The following is a 10079-nucleotide window of genomic DNA, read 5'->3' on the forward strand; positions in this document are numbered from 1 at the left end:
TTATAGTGCATTCATCCAGCCCATACTTCTTTAACTTGCTGACAAGAATACTGTGGGAGACGGTGTCAAAAGCTTTGCTAAAGTCAAGAAACAATACATCCACTGCTTTCCCTTCATCCACAGAACCAGTAATCTCATCATAGAAGGCGATTAGATTAGTCAGGCACGACCTTCCCTTGGTGAATCCATGCTGACTGTTCCTGATCACTTTCCTCTCATGTAAGTGCTTCAGGATTGATTCTTTGAGGACCTGCTCCATGATTTTTCCGGGGACTGAGGTGAGGCTGACTGGCCTGTAGTTCCCAGGATCCTCCTTCTTCTCTTTTTTAAAGATTGGCACTACATTAGCCTTTTTCCAGTCATCTGGGACTTCCCCCGTTCGCCACGAGTTTTCAAAGATAATGGCCAATGGCTCTGTAATCACAGCCGCCAATTCCTTTAGCACTCTCGGATGCAACTCGTCCGGCCCCATGGACTTGTGCACGTCCAGCTTTTCTAAATAGTCCCTAACCACCTCTTTCTCCACAGAGGGCTGGCCATCTACTCCCCATGCTGTGATGCCCAGCACAGCAGTCTGGGAGCTGATCTTGTTAGTGAAGACAGAGGCAAAAAAAGCATTCATATTTGTTTAACAGCTGAACCCAGCCATAAGGACAATTTTGTTAAGTAATTTTCTGAGGGACAAATTCTGCCTTCACTTGCACCACTTCAAAGAGTGGGAACAAATGGTCAATTTTTTAACACGGAGAAGAAGATTTTCAATGGGATACATCCTGGGACCAGAAGTGGTGAATATATTGATGATCTAGAGAATGGGTTGACAGATCACCTAGCAAAACTTGTGGACTACTCCATTGTCTAGGTTTCTTGTACACTTAACCTTAACTCTGAAAATGTTGCCTCGTCCCATCAACCAAAATGCTCTGTGGAGGATTCTCACCCTCATGCTTCACATTGCCATGACAAAGCTGGTTTTTGTTTGTTTATATTTTAAAAAGCCTTGTTGTAGGTTGGGGTTAAACCTTGCTGAAGTCACACTTTGAACTAGTCAGTTGAACTAGTAGAAAACATTACGCTCACTGATGAAATAAGAGTGATCTCAGTCCACAACAAGGCGCCTTCAAGCTTTTCCCGCCTGCATGAGACTTAACAGCTGTCCCGGGCAAACCTCAGAGCCCTCCAGGCCACAGGTTTAGGAGGTTCTCATTTGAGGCCCACTGCAACCAGCCTTTTAGCCACTAGTCTGATGAGTCAACACTGACTCTGATTCTGTCACTGACATGACCAAACCCTCCCCAGGGCTCAGCTCTGCCTCTAACCCTCTGATTCGCTCTCCTCAGAGAATGTGACTCTGGATCCAGATACAGCAAATATCGAACTCATTGTGTCTGAGGATTGGAAGAGTGTGTGGTGGGGAGATTTTACCTCGATTATTGTGTCCTGGGATCTGAGGAATTCACCTCAGGGAAACATTACTGGCAGGTGGAGTTGGGGGATGGGGCAACCTGGTGGATAGTAGGGGTGATCAGAGAGTCTGTTCCAAGGAAAGGAGGTGTCAGATTTTACCCTCAGCATGGGATTTGGGCTGTGGAACAGTACAGGGGACAGTACCATGCTCGTGGCTTCTCTAAATACTCCCTGCCCCTGGATGGTAGTCTGAGAAGGATTGGGATTTATCTGGACTATGAAGGGATGCAGGTGACATTTTATGATACCATTAAAAGGACCCCAATTTCCACTTTCATTGCTGCCTGTTTCAAAGAGGAGAAAATCTTCCCTGTTTTCTGGGTTTGGGGTGAAAGATCCCAGCTCAGACTGTGTTCCTGAGAAGGGTAGCACATGATGCTGGGACTCTGTGCTGTCAGTCCATGGAGAGTGGGAAGGGATCAGGAAAAAATAAATCATTGTCTCTGAAAGGATGTCCTGCCTCTTGTTCATATCCTTTGTGATCATGAAGGATCACAGTAATCTGCAGGGTCAATGAATGGCATGGGGAACCCAAAGGTAATGGTGGAGAAGATGCAGGGGATTAAGAGTTGAAATCTGAGAAGCAGGAAAAGGTGACTGAAGAAGTGGAAACTGGTAGGAAGGTGGAAGAATGTGTGACTGGAGAGGGAAATTCTTGGAGAATGAGAAGGTCGGGGCTAGAGAAGGGAGGGGAATCCAGGAGTGAGGTGGTGTGGATGAAGAAGGGGAATCTGGAAGTGGATCACAAGCGGGAGATGAAAGGTGTAATCTGGGGGTGAAGGGGAAGGTGTTAAGGACTATATAATTCAATCTTGACACAAGAAAAACCTGCTGTGGTGATGAACTATAAGATGGCCCCAGCTATGGGAGGGGAGAGATAGAGATGGGACAGGTTGTATTTTCTTTGGAGCAGGGTGTCAGAGAGGCTGTATTTCATGCTTATGGTCCAGCAAGTCACCTCCTCAGCCATCACCCTTCTTCAGCAGAGACCTGCATCTCTCTCTCTTTCCTGGTGGGTTTTTCCATGCTGTTCCCTGCCTATACTGTGAGTTCCCCAACAAGTCATACTACCTCAGCAGTCCTGCTTTGCCTTCTCCTCAGAGGCTATAAACAGCGTAACTGCCCACAGTTATGTTACAACACAGCGGTCTCTTAGCAAGAACATTTATTCTTCAGGTGAAAGCATTAGAGAGAAAACATATTTAAAACAATAAAAGAACATACATGTATGTTAATAAGCTTTACCAGAGATCACCCTGAACAGTCGTTCAAACATCACCATGGGGTCTTATTTTGATGACAAGTTCTTAACAGTTTCAGCTCAGAACGAGCAAACCCATGAATCTGTGAGTTGCTCCTTTATACAGTTTGGGCCCTTGATCTTGGGACCATGACAATGGTTCTCTCCTCAGGGTGTAGCTTCAGAAGGTTGGGTCTAGAGGTAGGAATTTGCATTCACTCCCCCACACTCCCCGTATTTCCTAGGAAAGCCACTTAACTTTCTTTATCCCAAAAGTTCCTTCTTATCTGGTACATGGTTTAAAATAGTCCTTTGAAGCTCATAACACTTCCTAGGGTTTACAATAATAACCAAACTCTGTATTTATCATAAAATGGTCTCCAAAGCAATTTAAAGTTAATTTAAAAAGATCTCCTAAAGCTACTGCAGGAAATTGCAATATCTGTCACACAGGGACCTTTTTTTTTTCTGTGTTTTTGTTCTATGTTTTTGCAGCACCCAGCAAAATGGAGTCCTGCTCTATGACTCAGGTCCTTAGGTGCAACTGCAATACAAATAAATAATTATAATAGATAATAACCAGAGGTAAAGAAAAAATGGCTACTGGGTTTTATTCCTCCTTATTTTCTCATTCCTCTCTGGTAGGGTGGGCATGGCCCATGGACTTGGTCAGTGGCCAAACAATTCTAGAAACATGTCTGGATTCCAGTATGATTAGGGCCTGGGCATTGTTGTGATGCACTGCTCAAGCTCTCCAGGCACCTGGCTGGTCACATGTTCCTGGCTCCTCCTCCTTATTTGCAGCTACTAAATCACAGGGTAAATGTATATCAAATGCTTTCTTAGTATTTATTCTCGATGCGAGGGGCTGCTATCACTGCCACAGAAAGGTTAATGGTGTGGGAGGGGATCCAGGCAGTCATTAACAGACGGAAGAGAAGTTGGTCCATGAGTTATTAGATGTTGTCCATGTAAAATTCTAAGCCTGTCTGTGTGAGTGAAGCATTTTTGTTTTTTCTGTTCTCCTTACTGAAATGTCTAGAACCCCGCTCCCTGCTGGAGAACAGTTGTCATTTTGTGTTCAGTCTGGGGCAAATTGCTATGTAGGCTACAAAGTGCATTATTCTCAGAGAGACTTTATTATGGTTCTTTCCTGTTCATTCTCCTGAATGATATTAAAACACAGTCATGACAAGAAAGAGTGGGCATGCTGTTATCAATATCACAGTCTGAAATCTCGTCTTTTATCCTTTCCCGCTCCAGACAGTCTGGGCTCTGAACTGGAGACAAAAATAGGAGAATCTTTAGGATCACACAGACAGGGTGAGATTTCAGGTGGAGAAATTAAGGGAAAATTCCCATGAAAACATTTTCATGAACACACACCCCTAAAAAATAAATCACAAACCTGAAATACTGAGAAGATTCCCAAGCTGAAGTCACACAAACAATCCTGACACCAATCTTAGTGCTGAGTCTATGCACCCACCGATAAACAGAAACACTCTCACTGAGCAACATACAAACATCCTTAACTCTGACCCTGGTGTTTCCATACGCATTCAGATGCCTTTGAAATATTGAATTCAGAGGGTTCTGACATTCCTCCGCTTTCCCCTGAGTGAGGGGCTCTCTCCCTTTGCTATTCATCAGCATCTCATCTTTCTGGGTTGGGCTGAGCTCTCCCATTTGAGCTGTCTCCCTTTTCCTCTGTTAGAGATATGGTCCCCCGCTGATGCTGCCACCTCCTCCCTTCTCTCTGGGCTCGGGAAGGGACCATTCTTTCCAATTTCATCTCCAATCTCTGGTCTTGAATGGTTCTGCCCCAATTCCCCATTCCCTTCTCTTCTTCCAGGCCAGGGAGAGAAGGCTGGGCTCAGTGTACAGCTACCCCTGAGTTTATCTCTGTTGCCTCCTGACTCTCACTCACCTCTCTGCAACTTCACATTCAGACCTTCCTCTATAAGCCTCAGAGAAGCAGCTCCAGCAGGGAGATGCATCAGGGAAAGGCAGGGCCAGATTAACTTTTTGTGGGCCCAGCGACAAACGTATTTGTGGGCCCCCATGGAGCAAGATGGAGGGTGGTGGGATGGTCAGTCTCCAGAGTGAAGGGCGGGCTGGGGGCAATGAGGCACAGCACGGCGGGAGCAGCCCCACTCTGTGCAGCCCAGCTGGAGGGCACTGTTTACGAACCTGCAGCTGCCAGATGCACACTAGCCTGCCCAGCCCTGTGCTGCCAGCATGCCCCTTCCCCTGGAGGGTGGACCCACACCACACCACCCCCCTGCCCAGTGCCTCACCCTTATGCCCAGCGCCCCTTCGCCCAGAGACATCCACCACAGATCTCTATTCCCAGCCCCCACCCCTCCCAGAGACCTCCCCCACTGGCCTCCCACCACAACTACACAGCACCCTGCACACCACACTGCTCGTCCCGTGCCCCCTGCCCCTAGACCTCCCCACTGCCCACCACCTTCCTCACAGTCCCACCATCACAGCTGCACAGCACCCCATATTCCTGAGGGGATTCTGCACCAAAACATTACAAATTTTGCGCACAATATTTTAAAATTCTGCAAATTTTATTTGTCAATAAATAAATGTGGAGGCTCCAACATGGCAGAGGGGAGCACAGGCCACTGGTTGCATGGAGGTAGGAGATTACCCTGCAGCTTCCCCCCACCCCACCCTGGGACAGGGACTCAGCAGTGAGGCTGTACCCAACCCTGACACAGTGCAAGGGTCAGGCCTGCCCCAGAAACACCCTGGGGTCCTGTCCCTCGGTATGCCACCCTGTGTGGGTGAGCAGGCTCAGCCCGGCAGCAGGATCCAAGTGCAGAGGGACTTAGTGTGGGGGGGATCCAGGTCGGCATAAGAGAGTTCTCTGTGGGGCAATCTGTGTGTGGTTGGCTCAGTGGGAGATCTGGATGCACAGAAGCTCATTGCAGGGTTCCAGGTGCAGGGGAGGTGGGGTTCATTTGGGCAGGGGTCCAGGTGCAGGTGGTTGGGGCTCAGTGGGGAGGGTGTCTGGGGCAGCTCATCAGGGTGGTACAGATGCAGGGAGGTGGGGCTTGTCAGGATGAGGGTTTGATGAGCCTGCTTAACAGGGGAGCCCCAGCTTCTGCCAAGGGAATGCCACATGCTGGACTCCAGCTTCCCTCCTGCCCCCATCCCCTTCTCTTTCCCATCCCATGCCCCTTTCCCACTGCTTCATCTCCTCCTCATCCCACCCCCTTCCTTCCCCACTGCCTCTTTCCCCTGCCCCAGCTTCCCCTGTCCCTTTTTCTTCCCCATCCCCCTTCCCCACGGCTCCATTCTCTCCCCAGGCTTGGGGGGCAGGGGGGAAACCGCCCTCCAGCACAAGCAGGACCGACCCCCCACTCACGGGGTGGCGGGAAGTGGAGTGACCCGGCCCCAGCCCACTCTGCTCCCCTGGCTCCTGGACTTGGGGGGCAGGGGAGAACTGCCCCCCAGCACGCACCGGTGGTGCGGAGCAGGCTGGGGATGAGTCGCTCCACTTTCTGCTGCCCGGTGAGTGCAGGGTGGGCCCGACCCCTGCCGCAGTCCCCTGGGAAGTAGCTCAGGGGAAGGGGTGGAGCGGGGGCAGGGCTGGGGAAGAGGCAGAGCAGGAGCGGGGGTAGATTTCCTGGCCAGCTCAGCTGGCCCGGGGATCAGGATGGCCAGGGCCCCCTTCTGATTGTGGGCCTGGCACCAGTAAACCCGGTACTGGGGAAAGGGGGAGAGGGGCAGTTTCTGCAGCCCCTACAGCAGCTCCCAGCAGCCAGGGGGAGAAACTGCCAGGGCATCTCTGCTGGGTCTCAGGCACTCAGGGCAGAGAAGCAGCTCCCCAGGCTGGGGTTGTAAACCAGAGACCATGTGCTCTCATCTCTGTGACCCTTTCCCCCTCCAGACTCTTTGCCATCTGAGCTAGAGCAGGGAAGGGGGGATCTCTGGGATCACACACCCAAGGTGAGCTCAGGCGGAGATTTTCCTTCAATTAACAGAAAATGCCCATGAAAGCAACTCTCCCCCACACCAGTAACCAAACACACTCTCCCTGCCCAGCTCCCAAACCACCTTAATTGTGACCTGGTCATTTGTATTGTCATTGCCATGCCTTTCCAATAGTAAATTCAAGGCAGTCAGTAGAGAGATCTCTCTCCTCATGGCTGTCACGTCCTTCCCTTTTCACCTAGGGGAGAGACTCTCCTCCTGTCTCTTCTCCAACATCCTACCTTTCCTTCAGCCAGGGCTGGGCTCTGCCATTGCAGCTGCTTTGTAGACTGGGGAGATGGTGTCTCTCCAGTGTTTCCACCGCCAGTCCTCTCTTCTCTCTGGGCTGGGGAAGGAGCTAGCCCACCCAATGCCACTTCCTTCTTCCTGCTCACTGCCCTTGAACCGTTGGCTCTTCCCCAGTGCTGTATCTTCATCTCTGTTCCTTGGCCTCGGAGTGGAGATAGGGGAGGGAGCTTTCCTCTGGGGTTCAAATCTGGTACCTGCCTCCTCTCAACCTTCCTAATAAAAACTTTGGTGCCTTCTTTGCTGTGTCTCTGCTGTTGGGAATGAAGCAGCCCCAGCTATGGAACAGGGAGCTGCAGCCTCTATAGCCAAATTAGAAAGTACAGAAGTGGTTCCCGCTACCCAGGCTGAAGAACTGCAGTGACATCTTTGCTCAAGCTCATGTGCTCAGCACAGAGGCAGCTTTCTGGGATCCAGGATCCCAGCTAGAACAGGGCTGCATGGGAAGTGTGAGAAATGGACCAGGGCTGAGCTCTGCCCCTAACAATCTGATTCTCTCTCTCTCATCAGCGAATGTGACTCTGGATCCAGACATGGCTCATCCCATACTAGTCCTGTCTGAGGATCAGAAAAGTGTGAGACGGGGAGACACACGGCAAGATCTACCAGACAATTCTGAGAGATTTGACACTGAGCTGTGGGTGCTGGGCTATGAGGGATTCAACTTGGGGAGACATTACTGGGAGGTGGAGGTGGGGGATGAGGGACATTAGGTTGTGGGGGTTTCCAGAGAATCTGTGGGAGGAAGGGAAGGATCAGCTGTAACCCTGAGGGGGGGATCTAGGCTGTGGGGCAGTGGTGTGTGGGGGGGGTCAGATCAAAGCTCTCACCTCTACTAAGATGTCCCTGAGCCTGAGCTGGGTCCCCAGGAGGATCCAGGTTTTTCTGGACTATGAACAGGGGCAGGTGACATTTTTTGATGTTGATAAGGAGGCCCTGATCTTCACTTTCCCACCAGCCTCCTTCACTGGGGAGAGAATCCACCCCTTGCTCTGGGTGTGGGGATCCCAGCTCAGAATATTTAAGATATACAGGGGGAATATCCAGGGGGCACCCTGAAATCAGCCTCTCTAGCCTCACACATCCTAGTCTCCATGACCCTGGAGGACTTCTCTCTTCCTGAAGACTTTCTGCAATGCAGCGTCAAGGACCCTGGATGCTCCATGGGCTCCCAGGTCTGGACTGTCAAACCACAGAGATTAAGGAGTGATCAAGATGGAGAAGCCAATCTCATCACTCCAGGAATTGTCCAGTCTGTTTTTCTCTGTTCTCTATGGTCCAGGAGGACTCTGGGTGTCCTGGGTCATGAGAGTGTCACTGAGACTTGGGAGGACTAGGCCATTGGGAATTTTAGAAAAACAGGCTTCTCTAGCCACAGTCATCCTAGTGTCTATGACCCTGGAGGACTGTCATCTAACTACCTCTCACTCATCTCTCTGACTGTGGAGGACTTCTGGCTTCCCAAACCCCAATACCTCATCTTGATGACACCTGGGATCTGCTCCCTCCTCACTCCTAGGAACACAAGGGAGGTGGTAAAAAAATCCTGGAGCTGCAGAAGGAGTAGATAGGCCTGGAGGGGTAGGGGTAGATGTGGGGACTGCATGATCAGAACTGATGGAGTTTCAGGGTGAGAAGTGATGTGGGGACTGGTGCCCTAATTGATAGCTGGGCTGGCCATTAATTAACACACAAACACTTCATGGGACAAGAAGGGAGCAGGGAAGGGCAGACCTTCAGAGCTGGGCATACATTCAGCTATCATTTTGAAAGCTATCCAATGGGGTGGAGTGAATGGGAAACCGAGAAGTTCTGGAACGCATGAGGGATTGTGCGGGTGGAGTTTTGGGGGGTGGGGGCTTGAAACAGTTCTGAATTTGCTGCAGGGAAGGGCATGCATGCATCTGTTCTGACTGCAGAGTTATGAGGGACTTGAGCATCTCTGTTTGCTGCTCCATTACTTTTATCATTTGCTCCATGGCATCCTTAACAAAGTCATGATTTTCTTTTTTGTCCTGCCTTTCAATGTATCTCCACTCCCTGTATTCCCTTTTTCTTTCATCAGAGTATTGCAGGACCTCCCAGAACATGTCCTTCTTGCTCTGTCTTGACCGCTTTCTTATCTGGCAGAGGGGCTCCGCCGGTGTGTAGGGGGTTCCCCTGAAGGCCACATCTGCATAAGAACAAGAAACAATACACAGGAGCATGATTGTTAGTTCAGGCATAGCAGTGAATCATTACAGTTTAGCACTCCTATTGTAACATACCAAGCACACATCTCGGCGAACACCCTAGGCGTGATGAGTTTAGCCCTGAGCAGGAGGGGGGCTTGTACCTGGGTTAAACAGCAGTGGTGCTTATGAAAGGATTGTGATGCTGGCGACTAGGGACAATATAGTAAATTCTCCAACCATTTTCCACAGGCAGATATCTCATCCTGAGAGTAACCAGGGAAGCAAGGTTGCATCTGCTGCACGCTTGCGGCTTCTGACCCAGTACCTATGCGGCTCACCTGTGTGCAGCTTTGGTCCCTGCACAAGTGATTGCAGAGTGGCATGGGAAAGTTTCCTTCAATGGGGGAAGGAACAAGTCAGCTCTGCCAAGGAACCTCCGGCAGAGGATTTCTGCATACCTCCAGGAAAGTTTCATGGAGATCTCTCTGGAGGATTCCCATGAAATCTCAGTGTGCATCATCACACTGTTATGCTGTATTGTTTAGTTGCACAGGGTAATGTCCAACACGCAGAAACACAGCCAGTCATGTCCATTTCTTTCCCTTTACCCATCATGTAACTGAGCACTGTCAACTTTAAAAAAAAAACTTACCAGGGGTCTCCTCTCCTGCTTCTTGCTCACTGGACTGGGAATACCAGGACTAGCTAGACCACTCTGGAGTGGATAACAGTTCTTGATTGGCCTGGCCACTTGGTGACCCCACTGCAGGCTCCACAGCATCCTCTAATTCCACCTCCTTGTCCATGACCTCATCCTTTGGGTTAGGTATATTTTCCACTATCTCAAGTCCTGCCAAAGTGTCCACGGTGTTCTTTGCAGTAGAGGTGGGGTCACCACC

At 50.2% G+C, this 10079-nt stretch overlaps 1 pseudogene; it reads left to right on the top strand.

The window, feature by feature from the left end:
* The window catches only part of LOC144273980 (butyrophilin subfamily 1 member A1-like), a 29627-nt pseudogene extending 20470 nt beyond the window's left edge, over nt 1–9157 (top strand).
* The last annotated feature ends 922 nt before the right edge of the window (nt 9158–10079 follow it).

The sequence above is a fragment of the Eretmochelys imbricata genome, chromosome 14 (genome assembly GCF_965152235.1).
Source record: "Eretmochelys imbricata isolate rEreImb1 chromosome 14, rEreImb1.hap1, whole genome shotgun sequence".
NCBI classification, from domain to species: Eukaryota; Metazoa; Chordata; order Testudines; family Cheloniidae; genus Eretmochelys; species Eretmochelys imbricata.